General features: G+C 38.0%; 11 non-coding genes across 11 annotated transcripts; 10 read left to right on the top strand and 1 right to left on the bottom strand.

The window, feature by feature from the left end:
* The first annotated feature begins 612 nt into the window (after positions 1-612).
* On the top strand, positions 613-771 carry LOC135146916 (U1 spliceosomal RNA). The gene has a single exon (XR_010284009.1). It is a non-coding gene; the product is annotated as a U1 spliceosomal RNA (small nuclear RNA).
* A 526-nt stretch (positions 772-1,297) lies between these two features.
* LOC135146876 (U2 spliceosomal RNA) lies at positions 1,298-1,493 on the top strand. The gene has a single exon (XR_010283970.1). It is a non-coding gene; the product is annotated as a U2 spliceosomal RNA (small nuclear RNA).
* A 793-nt stretch (positions 1,494-2,286) lies between these two features.
* On the top strand, positions 2,287-2,402 carry LOC135146902 (U5 spliceosomal RNA). The gene has a single exon (XR_010283995.1). It is a non-coding gene; the product is annotated as a U5 spliceosomal RNA (small nuclear RNA).
* Positions 2,403-3,135: 733 nt separating this feature from the next.
* Positions 3,136-3,238, top strand: LOC135146910 (U6 spliceosomal RNA). The gene has a single exon (XR_010284003.1). It is a non-coding gene; the product is annotated as a U6 spliceosomal RNA (small nuclear RNA).
* Positions 3,239-6,082: 2,844 nt separating this feature from the next.
* On the top strand, positions 6,083-6,241 carry LOC135146927 (U1 spliceosomal RNA). The gene has a single exon (XR_010284020.1). It is a non-coding gene; the product is annotated as a U1 spliceosomal RNA (small nuclear RNA).
* A 526-nt stretch (positions 6,242-6,767) lies between these two features.
* On the top strand, positions 6,768-6,963 carry LOC135146887 (U2 spliceosomal RNA). Its single transcript, XR_010283981.1, has one exon. It is a non-coding gene; the product is annotated as a U2 spliceosomal RNA (small nuclear RNA).
* An 880-nt stretch (positions 6,964-7,843) lies between these two features.
* On the top strand, positions 7,844-7,959 carry LOC135146903 (U5 spliceosomal RNA). Its single transcript, XR_010283996.1, has one exon. It is a non-coding gene; the product is annotated as a U5 spliceosomal RNA (small nuclear RNA).
* A 731-nt stretch (positions 7,960-8,690) lies between these two features.
* LOC135146911 (U6 spliceosomal RNA) lies at positions 8,691-8,793 on the top strand. Its single transcript, XR_010284004.1, has one exon. It is a non-coding gene; the product is annotated as a U6 spliceosomal RNA (small nuclear RNA).
* Positions 8,794-11,637: 2,844 nt separating this feature from the next.
* Positions 11,638-11,796, top strand: LOC135146832 (U1 spliceosomal RNA). Its single transcript, XR_010283929.1, has one exon. It is a non-coding gene; the product is annotated as a U1 spliceosomal RNA (small nuclear RNA).
* A 524-nt stretch (positions 11,797-12,320) lies between these two features.
* Positions 12,321-12,516, top strand: LOC135146895 (U2 spliceosomal RNA). The gene has a single exon (XR_010283989.1). It is a non-coding gene; the product is annotated as a U2 spliceosomal RNA (small nuclear RNA).
* Positions 12,517-14,576: 2,060 nt separating this feature from the next.
* LOC135146890 (small nucleolar RNA U3) lies at positions 14,577-14,789 on the bottom strand. The gene has a single exon (XR_010283984.1). It is a non-coding gene; the product is annotated as a small nucleolar RNA U3 (small nucleolar RNA).
* Positions 14,790-22,689: the final 7,900 nt, after the last annotated feature.

Below are 22,689 nucleotides of genomic sequence, written 5' to 3' on the forward strand. Positions count from 1 at the left end.
GTTCTCTAGCAACATAACAGATCCGTGGTGTAATAAGAGAAGATGATAAAGAAAATGAAAGCCTATTTGTAAAGCTTGAGCCATATGTGGTAATCCTCGACGGGTGGAACTTACAATGTTAAATCTACTACAAAAGTTCAAATACTCGCCCACACATGATTTTCATCAAACCCTAGACCTCTTGTTACGGACGAAAGACAAACTTAACATTTTATTTTCGTTTGGTTGAGAAGAATAACATGTTGCAAGAACAAAATGAAAAATCAAAGATACATGAAAGAGTTGAACAAATGCCATAATTGAGAAGTGGAAGGAACGTTGCAAAGAGGGAACAGATGAAAGAGTGAACTAGCTCCGATGAATGTGTAGTTAACGACTACAACGTACGAAATCTAAAAATTCCAATCAGGAGGTGAGGAACAAAGGGAAGAAATTTAAAAACATTTAACAAAGTACAAAGTTCTAGCTCTCAATTATATAATTTCATAAAAGTTAATTGCAGAACGCTTTCTGCATCAGCTAGTTCTTCCATCAAAGTTCCCTCATCGAGGGCGCCAACCAGCAAACATCAACACCAGGATATAAATAGGGCAGCACAGCCTACATTGCAACATACTTACCTGGATGGGGTCTATGGGTGATCATGAAGGCCCATGGCCTGGGTAAGTGGCCTCCATTGCACAGCGGAGGGGTGCTTGCCTAAGGTCTACCCAAGTGGTGGAGCCTACATCATAATTTGTGACAGGGGGGCCTGCGTTCGCGCAGCCCCTGCAATTCTAGTGTTAAACAGTCGTGCCCTTTTAGTGGATATATATAACAATTAGGCACAGGTTGTCCTTCCCAGATGTAACTCTGCAATTCTGGTGTTAAACAGTCGTGCCCTTTTAGTGGATATATATAACAATTAGGCACAGGTTGTCCTTCCCAGATGTAACTTACTCGTCTTGAAAGCACCTGACCCAACTGAAAATCTCCTGGTAACATCAACATGAATCGTTATCATGTTTCGGTTTTAATCAAGTTCTTCGACAGGTTTCTCTTTCAATAATTAACACTCGTCTGGGTGTTTTAGTATTTCGCTGGGTACCATATATCAGAATTCTCTCATATCATCGAAAGTCTAACAACTGTTTCCACGGCTAGCTCCTTCTAATATCTGCAGTTCTCCCACTCAAGAAATATGGCTGACAAGCAGTGAATGCAGACATTCTTGAAGAGTCAAGTACCACCTCGAGTTAAATATGACAGAGCTACAACAGCTGAGCTTTAAAAGCAAAATCACACAGAGAAAACACTCATACCTTTCTCGGCCTTTTGGCTAAGATCAAGTGTAGTATCTGTTCTTATCAGTTTAATATCTGATATGTGGGCCATAGGTCCACACGATATTAAATTTATTTTTTAAGGGGGAAGGCCCATCACAATAGCTTGCTATTGGGGTCTTTGCGCGTCGCCCAAGCGTTGCACTACTGCTCGGGCCTGGCGCACCCCACCAAATCAAGTCATCAAGCATATTTTGTTATATATATAATTTCAGACCCTGACACTCTTCAAGTTTCATCATCTCGCCCAACCCAGCATGGCGGAGAATTTTTTTGAAACGTGGACAGAAGATTTTCCCGCTCAAGTCACAAACGGTGCCTTCTGCTGTCTAATACAAAGCCATACTATGACATTGCCGAATGGAGCTAATCAGATACTGCAGCCTCTTTCTCCGATCCTATAAAGAGAAACTTGGCAATCATCACTATGACATTGCCGAATGGAGCTAATCAGATACTGCGGCCTCTTTCTCCGATCTTATAAAGAGAAACTTGGCAATCATCAAGTTTGTTCCATGTGCAGGGTCCTAAAAGCGGATGAATGGACCCAACATGGCAGCATTCCTCTGTATCTCATACGGGTTTAGTTGATCAAAATGATCAAGCGGGTCTCAGATGAGTCTCGGGGGTGCATATAGGGACTAGAGGGAAGGTTGTTGAGGCAGCACCAACTTCTGCCCTCCACGCGCGGAGCTGTGAGGCGGGGACTGGGCGAGGGACATTCTAGCAACAGATTCATCACCTTTACGCAGCTTATAAGGTGTCATTTTTATAACTGTAACTCATAGAGAAACTTATACCTCCAACAGGTTTGTACTGAGAACAAAGCCAAACTGACAAGAACTCCCCATAGTAGGCCCCGCAAGAAAACAGTACCGTTTAAGACCCATAGTGAAGAAGTATAAGCACGCACGCTCCTCTCACGACTATATCAAGAAGCACTAGCTGCGCTTACATTTCACGCAGCCATGTAGTGAGCACAAAGCGAACTATTCTTTCGCCTTTTACTAAAGAATACCGTGTGCTCGCTACTTAAAGTGGCATACGACCATTTTTGGAGGGAAGTTCCACTGGAATCAACCCCTACAGTTCAAAGTCTGAAATTTTCCTGCAATATAGTCCTGATAATGACATGACAGGTTCTGTGATTTTGAAAATTTCATGAAGGCTTGATTTTGAAAATCTTCTCCGTACATTTTTCCCCGCATCTACTTATAATGCACAGCCTATATATACCCTATCACACGTGTGACATCTATCTCTACCGTCTCTTAGGTGGCTTAGGCAGCCTCCGGCTTGCATTCTCAAGGTTAACTGTTGTTGCATGCCTCACTTGAGGCGACGATCCTCATAAGTGTCATTAGTATGGGTTTTCCCGGTTTTCCCTCATTCTGACGCCAATGTCCAATCAGTTCATTTCAAAAACAAATTTATACATATATTGTTTTGCAAAACTTCAAATCCCCTATTATTGAAAACTAATTTCGATCTTGCTAAAACAAATACAAGTGTTGATATGGTAATAGTATGAGATACCAGTGCATAGAAAAAGATTGTAGTGATTTCCGCCAAATCATCTATTTGTGTAGTACAAACAACTTATCATTGTTGATTGGTGATATTGGAGAGATCTACCAAGTTGTATTGGGGATTGGGCAGAATTTTGGACATGGAGTTCACCTCACTTGGACCATGTTTCCCCCAAGAATTGAGCCAATGTCCCACACATTGGCTAATACCATTTACTCTACGCTATTCATATAACCCAGTTTAGAGCCATATCCTTTTCCCTTCGGGGACATCCGATAAAATTTTCCCTTCGGGGACATCCGATAAAATTGGAACGATACAGAGAAGATTAGCATGGCCCCTGCGCAAGGATGACACGCACAAATCGAGAAATGGTCCAAATTTTTTTCGCCAAACTAACAATAGAGAAATTCCAGAGGTAGGTTGACTGTCTTATGCTAGCATCCTTTTTTATTATTATTCTTGTTGAAATCACATAAATTGGAGCGAGTAAGTCATATGTAAACAGGATGGAGGTTGAAGATATTTAATTTGCATGAATATAAGTTACCTTCTCATGCTTCCCTTGACCAAACAACCAACAATTTGAGAGTAGTCGTCATACATGCATCCCGGAATTTCACATTCCTTTGTCTATTCTATTGGTCTCCAGAGCTCACCTTTCAAAAGCTAGAAGGCCGAAAATGAGTATTTCAATGAGAATTGAGAGCAGGATGACGTCCGGTGAGATCAAAATCTGCTTCAGCACAGAGGCCAAGGCTTCGACAATCAATGAATACACTGGATCATCTAGAAAGAACGAACGCCTGGATTAGTAGATGTGCTCAAGAACCACATATTAAAAAATGCTACATGCAACTTTACCGGGAAACAGAAAAGAATTCATCTAAAAAATTTGGTTTAACCTTTCTAACATGTAATTTACATGCAACTCAAAAATAATTTCTTGTGATTCAATATTCTTAAGACTTTATAATTCCTTTACTTGATGTTCAAAAGAAATCACACGGATTTCTCTTCCTTTCTCATTATTCTCGTGCTCTTTAGTTGCGAACAAAGAGTTGTATTATCAGTAATATACATCGCTATTGCATATCACAAGCCAAAGTATTACACACAATCACCAAACAAAGAGAGAGAGAACAAGGGAGGCCGAGTATGACAAATAAGAGTATTAAAAGTTTCACCGTTGAGTATAATTTTTTCCGGTTCTCCAAACCCCGTGCAAAAAGTAGGAATTACACACCTTGTTTATGTGTTGTTGCACCACGACAGAGCTTCAATAGACTTATTATTATAGACCCCCTAGCTTTGATCGAGGTCATGTGTAAGTAAGGTCTAAATCTGACCAGTTCTCAAGGGCATGTGTAAGTAAGGTCTAAATCTAACCAGTTCAAATAGTATATAAGGTCTCGAGAATTTCAGACTTACCAACTCTCCAAGTTCAAATAGGATTTAATAAAGGTCTGCGAATTTGAAAAGTGTGAACTCTGATAGTAATGATTATTTATTCGCAACATGAAATTTGGTAAAAATAAGAGATGGACTTTTAAAAGCAAGTAGAAATAACATTTAGATTATAACGCCATTGCAAATCTAAAACTTAGTAATTGAAAGTACGCTCCCAAGTTTATTATAATAAACTTTGAGTTATTTCAATTTATTACACACCAAAAATATCAAGATTATCACTTGGTAACTCATCCTTAATCTACAACAGCTAGTTCACACAAACAACCCCTTCGCACATAAGTGATTTTGTTCCATTAGATAATTACACGAAACAAAGTTTTTCTTATCAGATACCAATTATACATCTTCCACTTAATAGATGCAACATTTTATTTATATTTATATATAGTCATTCGTCATACATATTTTCGACAAAATCTAATATATAAGTAAGATTAAAGATAATAAAATATCAACAAGGATAATTATTATGATAAATATCAATAAGAGATAAGTGCATCCTTTATTCCACGTCAATCTTTTATTATTAGAATAGAAGACAAGTCCATCCCTTAAAATTGCAACAAAAGACACACCGTAACTAGCATGTAGCATCAGAAATGTATTTATTTGTTAATGTTATCTTTTTACGAATGCAACTCAAACAAGAAGTTTAAAATGTGCTTTAGTGTTTGGCAATTTTTATGACATTAACAAGCTAGAATTTTATTCCATAGTGTAAAAGCCATATCGCAATCTTTTGTAGTAGACTACACGGTCAATCTTTCAATTCCATACCGGCAAGAAAATATGGGTTCAAGGGTGGATTTCATTATATTAACGGATTTAAATATCTACACAACACAATAATATACTATTTTTGAACACACATTAATGGAGTGAATCCCGAATAGGATTTCGTGGTCGTAGCATATGAATCTATACCTCAAATAACTGAAATCAGACCAAACTCAGTTTTCAAAATTTCCAAATTATGTCGTACAACCAATCTGTTGCTTTAAATTAAGTTCTCACACGAACAATCCTACATCTACTTTGATAGTGGTGCACGGAACTACAATTAGTTGGTCTTAAATCTACTTAAACAGTGGTGCGAGGTATAGTTGCTTATGAAGGCCATACTACTGTCTTATGTATGTGTTCCTGTTCTCTAGCAACATAACAGATCCGTGGTGTAATAAGAGAAGATGATAAAGAAAATGAAAGCCTATTTGTAAAGCTTGAGCCATATGTGGTAATCCTCGACGGGTGGAACTTACAATGTTAAATCTACTACAAAAGTTCAAATACTCGCCCACACATGATTTTCATCAAACCCTAGACCTCTTGTTACGGACGAAAGACAAACTTAACATTTTATTTTCGTTTGGTTGAGAAGAATAACATGTTGCAAGAACAAAATGAAAAATCAAAGATACATGAAAGAGTTGAACAAATGCCATAATTGAGAAGTGGAAGGAACGTTGCAAAGAGGGAACAGATGAAAGAGTGAACTAGCTCCGATGAATGTGTAGTTAACGACTACAACGTACGAAATCTAAAAATTCCAATCAGGAGGTGAGGAACAAAGGGAAGAAATTTAAAAACATTTAACAAAGTACAAAGTTCTAGCTCTCAATTATATAATTTCATAAAAGTTAATTGCAGAACGCTTTCTGCATCAGCTAGTTCTTCTATCAAAGTTCCCTCATCGAGGGCGCCAACCAGCAAACATCAACACCAGGATATAAATAGGGCAGCACAGCCTACATTGCAACATACTTACCTGGATGGGGTCTATGGGTGATCATGAAGGCCCATGGCCTGGGTAAGTGGCCTCCATTGCACAGCGGAGGGGTGCTTGCCTAAGGTCTACCCAAGTGGTGGAGCCTACATCATAATTTGTGACAGGGGGGCCTGCGTTCGCGCAGCCCCTGCAATTCTAGTGTTAAACAGTCGTGCCCTTTTAGTGGATATATATAACAATTAGGCACAGGTTGTCCTTCCCAGATGTAACTCTGCAATTCTGGTGTTAAACAGTCGTGCCCTTTTAGTGGATATATATAACAATTAGGCACAGGTTGTCCTTCCCAGATGTAACTTACTCGTCTTGAAAGCACCTGACCCAACTGAAAATCTCCTGGTAACATCAACATGAATCGTTATCATGTTTCGGTTTTAATCAAGTTCTTCGACAGGTTTCTCTTTCAATAATTAACACTCGTCTGGGTGTTTTAGTATTTCGCTGGGTACCATATATCAGAATTCTCTCATATCATCGAAAGTCTAACAACTGTTTCCACGGCTAGCTCCTTCTAATATCTGCAGTTCTCCCACTCAAGAAATATGGCTGACAAGCAGTGAATGCAGACATTCTTGAAGAGTCAAGTACCACCTCGAGTTAAATATGACAGAGCTACAACAGCTGAGCTTTAAAAGCAAAATCACACAGAGAAAACACTCATACCTTTCTCGGCCTTTTGGCTAAGATCAAGTGTAGTATCTGTTCTTATCAGTTTAATATCTGATATGTGGGCCATAGGTCCACACGATATTAAATTTATTTTTTAAGGGGGAAGGCCCATCACAATAGCTTGCTATTGGGGTCTTTGCGCGTCGCCCAAGCGTTGCACTACTGCTCGGGCCTGGCGCACCCCACCAAATCAAGTCATCAAGCATATTTTGTTATATATATAATTTCAGACCCTGACACTCTTCAAGTTTCATCATCTCGCCCAACCCAGACCAAATCAAGTCATCAAGCATATTTTGTTATATATATAATTTCAGACCCTGACACTCTTCAAGTTTCATCATCTCGCCCAACCCAGCATGGCGGAGAATTTTTTTGAAACGTGGACAGAAGATTTTCCCGCTCAAGTCACAAACGGTGCCTTCTGCTGTCTAATACAAAGCCATACTATGACATTGCCGAATGGAGCTAATCAGATACTGCGGCCTCTTTCTCCGATCCTATAAAGAGAAACTTGGCAATCATCACTATGACATTGCCGAATGGAGCTAATCAGATACTGCGGCCTCTTTCTCCGATCTTATAAAGAGAAACTTGGCAATCATCAAGTTTGTTCCATGTGCAGGGTCCTAAAAGCGGATGAATGGACCCAACATGGCAGCATTCCTCTGTATCTCATACGGGTTTAGTTGATCAAAATGATCAAGCGGGTCTCAGATGAGTCTCGGGGGTGCATATAGGGACTAGAGGGAAGGTTGTTGAGGCAGCACCAACTTCTGCCCTCCACGCGCGGAGCTGTGAGGCGGGGACTGGGCGAGGGACATTCTAGCAACAGATTCATCACCTTTACGCAGCTTATAAGGTGTCATTTTTATAACTGTAACTCATAGAGAAACTTATACCTCCAACAGGTTTGTACTGAGAACAAAGCCAAACTGACAAGAACTCCCCATAGTAGGCCCCGCAAGAAAACAGTACCGTTTAAGACCCATAGTGAAGAAGTATAAGCACGCACGCTCCTCTCACGACTATATCAAGAAGCACTAGCTGCGCTTACATTTCACGCAGCCATGTAGTGAGCACAAAGCGAACTATTCTTTCGCCTTTTACTAAAGAATACCGTGTGCTTGCTACTTAAAGTGGCATACGACCATTTTTGGAGGGAAGTTCCACTGGAATCAACCCCTACAGTTCAAAGTCTGAAATTTTCCTGCAATATAGTCCTGATAATGACATGACAGGTTCTGTGATTTTGAAAATTTCATGAAGGCTTGATTTTGAAAATCTTCTCCGTACATTTTTCCCCGCATCTACTTATAATGCACAGCCTATATATACCCTATCACACGTGTGACATCTATCTCTACCGTCTCTTAGGTGGCTTAGGCAGCCTCCGGCTTGCATTCTCAAGGTTAACTGTTGTTGCATGCCTCACTTGAGGCGACGATCCTCATAAGTGTCATTAGTATGGGTTTTCCCGGTTTTCCCTCATTCTGACGCCAATGTCCAATCAGTTCATTTCAAAAACAAATTTATACATATATTGTTTTGCAAAACTTCAAATCCCCTATTATTGAAAACTAATTTCGATCTTGCTAAAACAAATACAAGTGTTGATATGGTAATAGTATGAGATACCAGTGCATAGAAAAAGATTGTAGTGATTTCCGCCAAATCATCTATTTGTGTAGTACAAACAACTTATCATTGTTGATTGGTGATATTGGAGAGATCTACCAAGTTGTATTGGGGATTGGGCAGAATTTTGGACATGGAGTTCACCTCACTTGGACCATGTTTCCCCCAAGAATTGAGCCAATGTCCCACATTGGCTAATACCATTTACTCTACGCTATTCATATAACCCAGTTTAGAGCCATATCCATTTCCCTTCGGGGACATCCGATAAAATTTTCCCTTCGGGGACATCCGATAAAATTGGAACGATACAGAGAAGATTAGCATGGCCCCTGCGCAAGGATGACACGCACAAATCGAGAAATGGTCCAAATTTTTTTCGCCAAACTAACAATAGAGAAATTCCAGAGGTAGGTTGACTGTCTTATGCTAGCATCCTTTTTTATTATTATTCTTGTTGAAATCACATAAATTGGAGCGAGTAAGTCATATGTAAACAGGATGGAGGTTGAAGATATTTAATTTGCATGAATATAAGTTACCTTCTCATGCTTCCCTTAAATAAGCAACCAACAATTTGAGAGTAGTCGTCATACATGCATCCCGAAATTTCACATTCCTTTGTCTATTCTATTGGTCTCCAGAGCTCACCTTTCAAAAGCTAGAAGGCCGAAAATGAGTATTTCAATGAGAATTGAGAGCAGGATGACGTCCGGTGAGATCAAAATCTGCTTCAGCACAGAGGCCAAGGCTTCGACAATCAATGAATACACTGGATCATCTAGAAAGAATGAACGCCTGGATTAGTAGATGTGCTCAAGAACCACATATTAAAAAATGCTACATGCAACTTTACCGGGAAACAGAAAAGAATTCATCTAAAAAATTTGGTTTAACCTTTCTAACATGTAATTTACATGCAACTCAAAAATAATTTCTTGTGATTCAATATTCTTAAGACTTTATAATTCCTTTACTTGATGTTCAAAAGAAATCACACGGATTTCTCTTCCTTTCTCATTATTCTCGTGCTCTTTAGTTGCGAACAAAGAGTTGTATTATCAGTAATATACATCGCTATTGCATATCACAAGCCAAAGTATTACACACAATCACCAAACAAAGAGAGAGAGAACAAGGGAGGCCGAGTATGACAAATAAGAGTATTAAAAGTTTCACCGTTGAGTATAATTTTTTCCGGTTCTCCAAACCCCGTGCAAAAAGTAGGAATTACACACCTTGTTTATGTGTTGTTGCACCACGACAGAGCTTCAATAGACTTATTATTATAGACCCCCTAGCTTTGATCGAGGTCATGTGTAAGTAAGGTCTAAATCTGACCAGTTCTCAAGGGCATGTGTAAGTAAGGTCTAAATCTAACCAGTTCAAATAGTATATAAGGTCTCGAGAATTTCAGACTTACCAACTCTCCAAGTTCAAATAGGATTTAATAAAGGTCTGCGAATTTGAAAAGTGTGAACTCTGATAGTAATGATTATTTATTCGCAACATGAAATTTGGTAAAAATAAGAGATGGACTTTTAAAAGCAAGTAGAAATAACATTTAGATTATAACGCCATTGCAAATCTAAAACTTAGTAACTGAAAGTACGCTCCCAAGTTTATTATAATAAACTTTGAGTTATTTCAATTTATTACACACCAAAAATATCAAGATTATCACTTGGTAACTCATCCTTAATCTACAGCAGCTAGTTCACACAAACAACCCCTTCGCACATAAGTGATTTTGTTCCATTAGATAATTACACGAAACAAAGTTTTTCTTATCAGATACCAATTATACATCTTCCACTTAATAGATGCAACATTTTATTTATATTTATATATAGTCATTCGCCATACATATTTTCGACAAAATCTAATATATAAGTAAGATTAAAGATAATAAAATATCAACAAGGATAATTATTATGATAAATATCAATAAGAGATAAGTGCATCCTTTATTCCACGTCAATCTTTTATTATTAGAATAGAAGACAAGTCCATCCCTTAAAATTGCAACAAAAGACACACCGTAACTAGCATGTAGCATCAGAAATGTATTTATTTGTTAATGTTATCTTTTTACGAATGCAACTCAAACAAGAAGTTTAAAATGTGCTTTAGTGTTTGGCAATTTTTATGACATTAACAAGCTAGAATTTTATTCAATAGTGTAAAAGCCATATCGCAATCTTTTGTAGTAGACTACACGGTCAATCTTTCAATTCCATACCGGCAAGAAAATATGGGTTCAAGGGTGGATTTCATTATATTAACGGATTTAAATATCTACACAACACAATAATATACTATTTTTGAACACACATTAATGGAGTGAATCCCGAATAGGATTTCGTGGTCGTAGCATATGAATCTATACCTCAAATAACTGAAATCAGACCAAACTCAGTTTTCAAAATTTCCAAATTATGTCGTACAACCAATCTGTTGCTTTAAATTAAGTTCTCACACGAACAATCCTACATCTACTTTGATAGTGGTGCACGGAACTACAATTAGTTGGTCTTAAATCTACTTAAACAGTGGTGCGAGGTATAGTTGCTTATGAAGGCCATACTACTGTCTTATGTATGTGTTCCTGTTCTCTAGCAACATAACAGATCCGTGGTGTAATAAGAGAAGATGATAAAGAAAATGAAAGCCTATTTGTAAAGCTTGAGCCATATGTGGTAATCCTCGACGGGTGGAACTTACAATGTTAAATCTACTACAAAAGTTCAAATACTCGCCCACACATGATTTTCATCAAACCCTAGACCTCTTGTTACGGACGAAAGACAAACTTAACATTTTATTTTCGTTTGGTTGAGAAGAATAACATGTTGCAAGAACAAAATGAAAAATCAAAGATACATGAAAGAGTTGAACAAATGCCATAATTGAGAAGTGGAAGGAACGTTGCAAAGAGGGAACAGATGAAAGAGTGAACTAGCTCCGATGAATGTGTAGTTAACGACTACAACGTACGAAATCTAAAAATTCCAATCAGGAGGTGAGGAACAAAGGGAAGAAATTTAAAAACATTTAACAAAGTACAAAGTTCTAGCTCTCAATTATATAATTTCATAAAAGTTAATTGCAGAACGCTTTCTGCATCAGCTAGTTCTTCTATCAAAGTTCCCTCATCGAGGGCGCCAACCAGCAAACATCAACACCAGGATATAAATAGGGCAGCACAGCCTACATTGCAACATACTTACCTGGATGGGGTCTATGGGTGATCATGAAGGCCCATGGCCTGGGTAAGTGGCCTCCATTGCACAGCGGAGGGGTGCTTGCCTAAGGTCTACCCAAGTGGTGGAGCCTACATCATAATTTGTGACAGGGGGGCCTGCGTTCGCGCAGCCCCTGCAATTCTAGTGTTAAACAGTCGTGCCCTTTTAGTGGATATATATAACAATTAGGCACAGGTTGTCCTTCCCAGATGTAACTCTGCAATTCTGGTGTTAAACAGTCGTGCCCTTTTAGTGGATATATATAACAATTAGGCACAGGTTGTCCTTCCCAGATGTAACTTACTCGTCTTGAAAGCACCTGACCCAACTGAAAATCTCCTGGTAACATCAACATGAATCGTTATCATGTTTCGGTTTTAATCAAGTTCTTCGACAGGTTTCTCTTTCAATAATTAACACTCGTCTGGGTATTTTAGTATTTCGCTGGGTACCATATCAGAATTCTCTCATATCATCGAAAGTCTAACAACTGTTTCCACGGCTAGCTCCTTCTAATATCTGCAGTTCTCCCACTCAAGAAATATGGCTGACAAGCAGTGAATGCAGACATTCTTGAAGAGTCAAGTACCACCTCGAGTTAAATATGACAGAGCTACAACAGCTGAGCTTTAAAAGCAAAATCACACAGAGAAAACACTCATACCTTTCTCGGCCTTTTGGCTAAGATCAAGTGTAGTATCTGTTCTTATCAGTTTAATATCTGATATGTGGGCCATAGGTCCACACGATATTAAATTTATTTTTTAAGGGGGAAGGCCCGTCACAATAGCTTGCTATTGGGGTCTTTGCGCGTCGCCCAAGCGTTGCACTACTGCTCGGGCCTGGCGCACCCCACCAAATCAAGTCATCAAGCATATTTTGTTATATATATAATTTCAGACCCTGACACTCTTCAAGTTTCATCATCTCGCCCAACCCAGACCAAATCAAGTCATCAAGCATATTTTGTTATTTTCTTTGCCAAACTAACAATAGAGAAATTCCAGAGCTAAGTTGACTGTCTTATGCTAGCATCCTTTTTTATTATTATTCTTGTTGAAATCACATAATTTGGAGCAAGTAATTCATATGTAAACAAGATGGAGGTTGAAGATATTTAATTTGCATGAATGTAAGTTACCTTCTCATGCTTCCCTTGACCAAGCAACCAACAATTTGAGAGTAGTCGTCATACATGCATCCCGGAAGTCCACATTCCTTTGTCTATTCTATTGGTCTCCAGCTCACCTTTCAAAAGCTAGAAGGCCGAAAATGAGAATTGAGAGCAACTTAAGCACAGAGGCCAAGGCTTCAACAATCAATGAATACACTGGATCATCTAGAAAGAACGAAGGCCTGGATTAGTAGATGTGCTCAAGAACCACATATTAAAAAACGCTACATGCAACTTTACTGGGAAACAGAAAAGAATTCATCTCAAAAATTTGGTATAACCTTTCTAACATGTAATTTACATGCAACTCAAAAATAATTTCTTGTGATTCAATATTCTTAAGACTTTATAATTCCTTTACTTGATGTTCAAAAGAAATCACACGGGTTTCTCTTCCTTTCTCATTATTCTCGTGCTCTTTAGTTGCGAACAAAGAGTTGTATTATCAGTAATATACATCACTATTGCATATCACAAGCCAAAGTATTACACACAATCACCAAACAAAGAGAGAGAGAACAAGGGAGGCCGAGTATGACAAATAAGAGTATTAAAAGTTTCACCGTTGAGTATAGTTTTTTCCGGTTCTCCATACCCCGTGCAAAAAGTAGGAATTACACACCTTGTTTATGTGTTGTTGCACCACGACAGAGCTTCAATAGACTTATTATTATAGACTCCCTAGCTTTTATCGAGGGCATGTGTAAGTAAGGTCTAAATCCGACCAGTTCTCGAGGGCATGTGTAAGTAAGGTCTAAATCTAACCAGTTCAAATAGTATATAAGGTCTCAAGAATTTCAGACTTACTAACTCTAATACCAAGCTCAAATAGGATTTAATAAAGGTCTCGCGAATTTAAAAAGTGTAAACTCTGAAAGTAATGATTATTTATTCGCAACATGAAATTTGGTAAAAATAAGAGATGGACTTTTAAAACCAATAACATATAAAATTTACATAATAAGGCCTTCTATAGTTCTGATACCTATCTGGTTACAATATATATATACACAACAAAAGATAGATTTAGAACTTAGTAATTATATATATATATATATGGGAGGTTGGGCAACAATTAGAAGTTTTCATTGCAAATCCAAAAATTAGAAATTAAAAATACGGCCCCAAGATTATTTTAATAACCTTCGAGTTATTTCAGTTTATTACACACCGCCAACATCAACAATATCAGGATTATCACTTCGTGAGTCCTTTGAGATCTATAGTAGCAAGTTCACACAAACAACCCCTTCATACATAAGTGATTTTGTTTCATTAAATAATTACACAAAATAAAATTTATTTATCGAATTACCAATTATACATCATCTACTTAATAGACGCAACAGGGTTTAGATATATCCCTTTTAAGCTATAATTTATATTATTAATTTAAACTTGATATTATTTGTCATTTGACATATATATTTTGGACAAAATCTAGAATATACATAAAATTAAAGTTAATAAATATCAACAAGGATAATTATGATCGTTGTATATTACAGAAGACTAAAACAGAAGTAATATTACTAGACAGGGTAGGTCTGACTGCTGCATATTATAGGAGACCAAAAGAACAAGGTCATTCTGGCTGTTGCATATTACACGAGACTAAAAAAACAGTGCCAGTTTACCAGAAACTTAAGAAGTACAGGTCGTTCTATGACTGCTGCATATTACAGGACCGGGTGGTTCTATGATTGCTGCATATTATAGGAGACTAAAAAAGAAGGAATAGGAGTCTGTCAGACAACTGCAAGACCACCCCAGCCAGAGAATCCGGCTGAGAACGATCCTCTACAGCTTTAAGGGTCAACCGACCAAACTGGCTGTTAATCACGCTCTGGTCATGCAGTCATGTTTCATCCACCAGACTTGGTCACCTGCCTCCTTTGAAATCAAGGATACAGAGGTACGAGCCTATAGAACAGATCCTGTTCAAGTAAGGTCGTAAGCTAAAAGCTCATACAACTTCTGATTATACATAATATTTAACCTATTTTCTTTCTGTATGGGACTCGTTAATAGCTTGTGCCAGCCACTCTTTTGATATAATTTTAAATTTAGAGAGAGATAAAGTCCATGACCAAACTAAGCATGCAACAGGACCCAGTGGTTTCATTATCTTGATTATAATATCAGTGATTTCATTATCTTGATTACAATATGAAGTAATACAACACTTTAGTCCTAAAATTATGTATGTTATATCATGCATTTATAGCTTCTAAGAAACCACAGAAAATACTTTTATTAGGACTACTATAAAAACTAGGTAGCATCTACATCAACTTCTTGAAAGCATATATATTTTATGAATGCTTGACCTCTAGTCAACCCTTGGTTCATTTATCCTATTCTCTCCTCTCTATCAAAATCCTAGAAGTTTGACGGCTGGCATGCTTAGCACTTCGAGACTTACATTTTGGTGAGAGAGGAGGATACGGGTGGACATTTAGTCAAATCATGTGTCATGCTGTGTCTTTTATATTATTTGCACACCTTAACATATATATTAACTTAGCTTAACTGTCAACAAAATTGTTTGATATTTATTACAATAAATCCTTGGTTCAGCCTTGCTATATCATGTGCTTCTACAAGGGCCAAAAGAACAGAATCACATATCCCGTCGTGAACTAAAAGCCTACAAAAGTTCTTTAAGTACATACTGATTCGAACGATACCAGTTTAATTGGAACCTCGGTTATCTATGTTTAGTGGATGTTGTCCGTTCAAACTGCATCATCCAAGTATAACTCAACTCGACTTTCCCAAATTAATGCAAGGCCATATACTGCAGTAAAGCAGATTTTATTTACTTTAGCCTTTAGGTGTTCAAGAAAATTCTACAAAGTTATACAGGCATTAGTTTTTAAATCTTATAGTTCTTCAAGACTAGCTGTATTTTCTGAAAGGGTCAAGGTCATCAGTCTTGGTTTGCATTGTTGAAGGGTTATTAAAGAATTCTTCTTTTATTCTAACCAATCAACAACATGCTTCTCTAAATTGGACGATTGCATCTCAGATTTTACTCATTCTACCTCATGTGCTTTTTGAATATATACATTATACAACATAACAAAGATTCAACAACATTAGTAACATCCTATTCATAACCAAGTGTTTACTTGACACATAGTTCCTTTGAGATGGTACTAACATCAGTAATCGATATGCTCCTTTATTGATCAAGTGCAAATGAGTGTTTACAGAAAACAATAAGAAAACTTCACATGGTTCAGCCTTAGACTCATCTAAACAAACATAAAGCCAGTTCAGAGATTTATACACTTCTTTTTATACTTGCAAGATAAATTCCACGAAATCATCTTACTTGTTATTATTATCCAGTTCTTAGATCTTATCAGAAAAATTAGGAGAAAGAGATGGAACATTGCAAAACAAATATATTAAGTGAAGTATTCGACTTGTGTTATCAAAAAGTACGAGTCACTGTTGCGCATCATAAGCCAAAAAAATGAAGGGTTATATGGTGATTTCTTTACCTGCTTCACACAGACAGTTGAATTAAATCCGGACAGAAATGTTTTCCGGATGCTTTAAATTATGAATTCATTATTTCTCTCTATCATCCAGCACAAGGTTGACATTGTTAGTCACAAGCCGTGAGTACCTCAGAGTTACATTGTGAGTGTCTTTTTACAGATCATCTAATGACATTGAAATATTAAAGGTTAGAATATGCAAAATAATTACTGTGATTACACGTGACATACATAACTTGTCAAATGCATGCTAATATGTAACTTCACTTGCAATAGTAAATTAAATTGTTCTACTGCTTAGCTAGTTGAAGATTACCAAAATCATAAATTAGGTGCTGTTACTTTTTACAAAGCTACAGCTAAATGAAGCAAGAAGAATACAAGATATGCAGAGAAAACACTCGCAGGTTTATTTCATGAAAACGGATATAAAAGCTGAGTCATGCCTATTGTCCATACACCCTTATATCACCTCATGGATAGGACAACGGCACCAATAACAGAAAGATTCCTATGACAGTGACATGAGTAACAACGTGGCATCACACATTAAAATGTTCACTGAAATATAACTAGAGAAAATAAACTAAACAGTAATTTATTGACCAACTGTGAATAACACAGTTGTCCGAATAATGCATCTCTCTCATTACTCCCCCTCAAGCTGGGAGGGGAGCTCCGCTGCAGCTCCGAGCTTGTTTAACAGGAAATAATGCTGCTTAGATGAAAGAGCCTTCGTGAAGATGTCTGCCACTTGAGCGTAGGTAGGAATATGCTTGGTAACAATTGCTCCAGAGTTAACCTTGTCCCTGATGTAGTGGCAGTCGACCTCGACATGTTTTGTTCGCTCATGGAGAACAGGATTGGCAGTCATCGCCAAGGCAGCTTGATTATCACAGTGCAGCACAGTAGGAGGCAAGTTCTGAATCCCCATATCCTTATGCAGAGTAGAAAGCCATGTTATTTCACACGAAGCTACAGCCATGGAGCGATATTCTGCTTCGGCAGAGGAGCGAGCAACAACAGATTGTTTCTTGGTTTTCCAAGAAATTGGAGAGGAGCCAAGAAGAATGCAGTAGCCTGTTGTTGATCTACGAGACATGGGACATGTTGCCCAATCACTATCACAGAAGCCACGTAGTTCAGTTGCTAAAGTTGAAGACAACAAGATGCCCTGACCTGGGTTAGAATTGATATATCGCAGAAGTTTGATTGCAGCATCCATATGACCTGTGGTTGGATGTTGCATAAACTGAGCTAAGATATTCACAGAGAAACAAATATCTGGACGAGTAATTGTCAGGTAGATAAGCTTGCCCAGCACACGTTGGTAAGGATGAGGATCTTTCAGAAAATCTCCACTTTCAGCAGTGAGACGGAGATGTATGTCCATTGGAAGCTTTAATGGAGTGACAGAAGTGAGTTCAAACTCTTCAATAAGATCCACAGCATACTTCTTTTGGGAGATAAAAAATCCAGCAGATGAACGACTGATTTCCAGGCCAAGAAAATAGTGCACATCACCCAAATCTTTCATTTTAAAATGCGTAGACAACATAGATTTGAGAGTATCAATGTCGCTAAGAGCATTGCCAGCAACTAACAAGTCATCCACATAAACTAACACCAAAGTAATAGTAGTTGCAGTTGAACGAGTGAACAAACTGGAATCAGCAAGAGATTGAACAAACTTCATACCTTTGAGGGTTGTAGATAGTTTGTCAAACCAGTTGCGTGGTGCTTGGCGCAGCCCGTATAAAGATTTCTTCAGACGACAGACTAAGTTTGATTTCTGTGTGAACAACTCCCCCTGGTTGACAACTATTCTGCACCTAAGATGGCTATAGCCTTGTGGCAACTTCATGTACACAGTTTCAGATAAGTCCCCATGTAAAAACGCGTTCGTAACATCCATTTGAATGACATGCCAGTTCTGCAGTGCTGCAACAGCTAAGAGGGCTCTAACGGTGGTCATTTTGGCCACAGGAGCAAAAGTATGCTCATAGTCAACACCATATGTTTGCTTACAACCCAGAATAACAAGCCTGGCTTTGTAACGCTCAATGGTGCCTTGAGGTGTAAACTTTGTTTTAAAAATCCATTTGCAGGCGATTGATTTTTTGCCAGGTGGGAGAGGGACAATCTCCCAAGTATCATTAGCCTCTAATGCAGTAAGTTCCAGATTTATAGCATCGACCCAGTTAGCATCAACTACAGCTTGTTTAAAGGAAGTTGGGTCTTTGTGGGTGGTGACAGAAGAGAGAAAAGTGTTAAAGGTGGAAGGAATAAACTGTGTAGTTATAGTGACTACATTGGCAGAGGGTTGAGGGAAAGGTTTGGTGACATAGGATTCCATCCAAGAAGGTGTTTTATGAGTACGAGATGAGCGTCTGGGAGGGGTGATTTGGTTACTAGGTGAGTGGTCACTATCACTGGGTTCATGTTCTGATGGTGGCATAGATGTGGTACTGTCAGATGTAGGTTCACTGTTAATAGGTTCATTGACTTGTGGTTCCAGAACAAAGTCATCATCAATGTAATTGTTAACAAGAGGGTGGGGCATAGCTATAGGTAATGGTTTCATGTATGGATTGGATTCTGTAGTGTTTAGAGGAAAGATTGTCTCATGAAATATAACATCACGAGAGACAAATAATTGCATGGTTTGAAGATCAAGCAGGCGGAAACCTTTCTGAGTTGGGGAATAGCCAACAAAAACACAAGGTACACCTCTGGGGGCTAATTTATCAGAGGTGTGTGCTGGATTGACAGCAAGAGCAAGACACCCAAATGCACGCATTTCAGAGTAATCAACAGGCATTTCATACAACAATTCATATGGGCATTTATTTGAAAGGACAGGAGAAGGTAACCTGTTGATTATATAAGCAGCTGTTAGGACAGCTTCACCCCAGTAAGACTGCTTCAAACCAGATTGAAATATCAGGGCTCGAGCAACTTCAAGTATATGTCTGTGCTTGCGCTCAACGCGAGCATTTTGTTGTGGCCTGTAGCTACAAGACGTCTGGTGAACAATTCCATGAGTTTGATAAAATTGTTTGCAGGACAAGTCATCAAATTCTCGAGCATTATTAGAACGCACAACTTTGAGAGAAGCATCAAAATGCTTTTTGATGAATGCCTGAAAGATCTGGAGAGAAGTCAGAAATTCTGACTTGTGTTGTAAGAGATATATCCAAGTCATTCTCGAAAAATCATCCACCAATGTGAGAAAATAGTTGAATTTCTGCCTTGTGCTAACGCGATAAGGCCCCCAGATATGTGTGTGAAGCATATCAAAAGCTTTTGAAGCATGTGAGGTACTAACAGGAAATGGTAACTTAGTAAACTTGGCCATAGGACATGTGAGACACACTTTGTCAGAAGCATGAATACAGTGTTTAACACACTCTATAAATTTGAGCTTAGAGGCAGGGGCATGGCCCAACCTATTATGCCATAAAGTATACTCATCAGTGGAACTAATGACTGCACAGCACAGTTGCTGAGATGATGTATTTGACAGTTGATACAAACCATTCAGAACAGATCCTTTACACTTGACAGTGTGAGTTTTAGTGTCTGCTATGGTAAACTCAGTGGGTGAAAACGTAGCATAGCAGTTATTATCCTCAGACAACTTCTGAATAGACAATAAATTATGAGTAAAGGCAGGTACATACAAAACATTCAGCAGTTTGAGACCATTGACCAAGTGCACCTCACCAACATGAGTGACTACAGCAGTAGCTCCTGTAGGAAGATTTACATGCATACTAGGAGTAAGAGGCTGGACCTGTTGTAGAATTTGGAAATCTGGTGTCATGTGAATGGTGGCACCAGTATCCACAATCCAATGAGACCCAGAAGATTGCACAGCATTGCAAGTAATCATTCCAGAGAAAGGGATGTCATCATGAAGATCAAGAGGGCTGGATTTGGTGTGAGTAGGCATGCTTTGTAACAGCTGATGGAGTTGTTGAGGAGAAAGAACAATAGGTTGGGTGGAATCAAGTGGGTTTTGGTCAAAGGAGACGTTAGCAGCAGTTGGATTTTTATGGGTATAGTTTTGTTTCGAGGTTGGCCACTTGGCAGATGTGTTTTTAGGTGAGGCTGGAGGTTTATATTTGTAATGCCATTTGGGATACCCAAGCACATTCCAGCACCTGTCAGAAGGATGATTTTTGCCACCACAATGACTACAAGTGACAGGCCTAGTTTTATCAACAGTAACAGAGCTTTTGCTAAACATGGCAGACATATTAGTGTCAATAGCAAAAGTAGAGGTAAGATTGTTGGGATTCCTCCTGTTGAATGGCAGAACAAGCCATTTCAACACTAGGAAGAGGGGTCAGCATCAATAATTGATTGCGTTGAGGGCTATATATATCATCTAACCCATTAAGAAACTGAAATAGCTTGGCCTCTTCTTTTTGAGAGTTAATAGCTTTTAACAGTTTTGAGACATCATCACTAACAGTGGACACAGCAGGTAAAAGATTCATAGAGTCAAGCTCCTCCCATAAACTACTCAAAGTTGTGAAATAATCAGCAAGAGTAGCACCATTTTGCTTCATACCATAAACATCTTTACTCAGTTTATATTTTCTGGAACCATGAGTGAGTTGAAAGCGTTTTTCTAATTGTTTCCAAACTTCAGATGCAGAGGTAATAAACAAGACAGACTTCTTAATAGAGTCAGAGATATTATTGTGAATCCAGGAAGTTACCATGCTATTACAGGTGTCCCACTGCAGAGCTTCGGTTGGATCTGTGGTGCTTTTGATTTCGGTGCCATCAACAAACCCGAGTTTACGTTTGGAAGAGAGCTGGATCTCCATGGAACAGCGCCAAGATCGATAGTCAGTCGTACCCTGGAGCTTAGTGACACTGATAGAGAGAGGATTGTCGGATGGATGTAAAAACAAGGGGTTTTGCATATCGGAAAACGAGAATTTACTACCACTGGCCATTGAAGAGTAACTAAAGCACAGCTTTCTCTTCAAGAAATGACAACAATGGAAAAAAGAGCTTTTTGTGAAAAAACTGAAAAAAGACCTGACAAACTCTAGCACATCATTCTCCTAAAAACAAAACTTCATTAGCAGCTCTGATACCATGTTACTTTTTACAAAGCTACAGCTAAATGAAGCAAGAAGAATACAAGATATGCAGAGAAAACACTCGCAGGTTTATTTCATGAAAACGGATATAAAAGCTGAGTCATGCCTATTGTCCATACACCCTTATATCACCTCATGGATAGGACAACGGCACCAATAACAGAAAGATTCCTATGACAGTGACATGAGTAACAACGTGGCATCACACATTAAAATGTTCACTGAAATATAACTAGAGAAAATAAACTAAACAGTAATTTATTGACCAACTGTGAATAACACAGTTGTCCGAATAATGCATATCTCTCATTAGGTGCTGAAGCCAAAAACATTTAAACATTTAATTGAAAACTATCAAATCATTTATATATTTTTATCTTAGATCAATGCTAATACAAGTGTAAAAATGTTGTATACAAATATGATAATTAAAATTTTGCAAATATATAAAATGTCAAATTCTGCAAATAATTTTCTGTTAGTAACGGAATATTATTGACCTGCTGCAAATAAATGCAGTTCAGAATTTGACAAATAAACCCTGATGAAATATAAAGGCAGGACCAAATTGGCAGCTTTAATAATATTAAGACGTCGACAATCTCAGTTGCTTATATGAGCTTCACATGGTTCAGCATTAGACATATGTCACATATCAAAACAAACATAAAGCCAATTCAGAGATTTATACACTTCTTTTTATACTTGCAAGAAAAATCCAACAATATCTTCTTACTTTCTTGTTATTATCCTGTTGCTCAGATCTTATCAGTAAAATTAGGAGAAATAGATGGGTCATTGCAAAACAAAAGTATTACGTGAAGTATTCGACTTGTATCATCAAAAAAGAACAAGTCCCTGTTACACATCATAAGCCAAAAAAATGAAAATGGTGGTTTCTTTACCTGCTTCACACAGAAAGTTGAATTAAATCCCTGGACAGAATTTTTTTCGGATGCTTTGGAGTATGTATTCGTTATTTCTCTCTATGGTCCAGAATAAGGCTGACATTGTTAGTCACAAGCCTTAAGTACCTCGGAGTTACAATGTGAGTAGCTGACATTGAAATATTGAATGTTAGAATATGCAAAATCATTACTGTGATTGACATGACGTGCGTAACTTTTCAAAAGCATGCTAATATGTAATTTAACTTGTAACGGTAAATCAATAGTTTTAGCAGTCAGCAACTTGAAAACTACCAAAATCATAAATTAGGT

The sequence above is a fragment of the Daucus carota genome, chromosome 5, assembly GCF_001625215.2.
Source record: "Daucus carota subsp. sativus chromosome 5, DH1 v3.0, whole genome shotgun sequence".
Lineage (NCBI taxonomy): Eukaryota > Viridiplantae > Streptophyta > Magnoliopsida > Apiales > Apiaceae > Daucus > Daucus carota.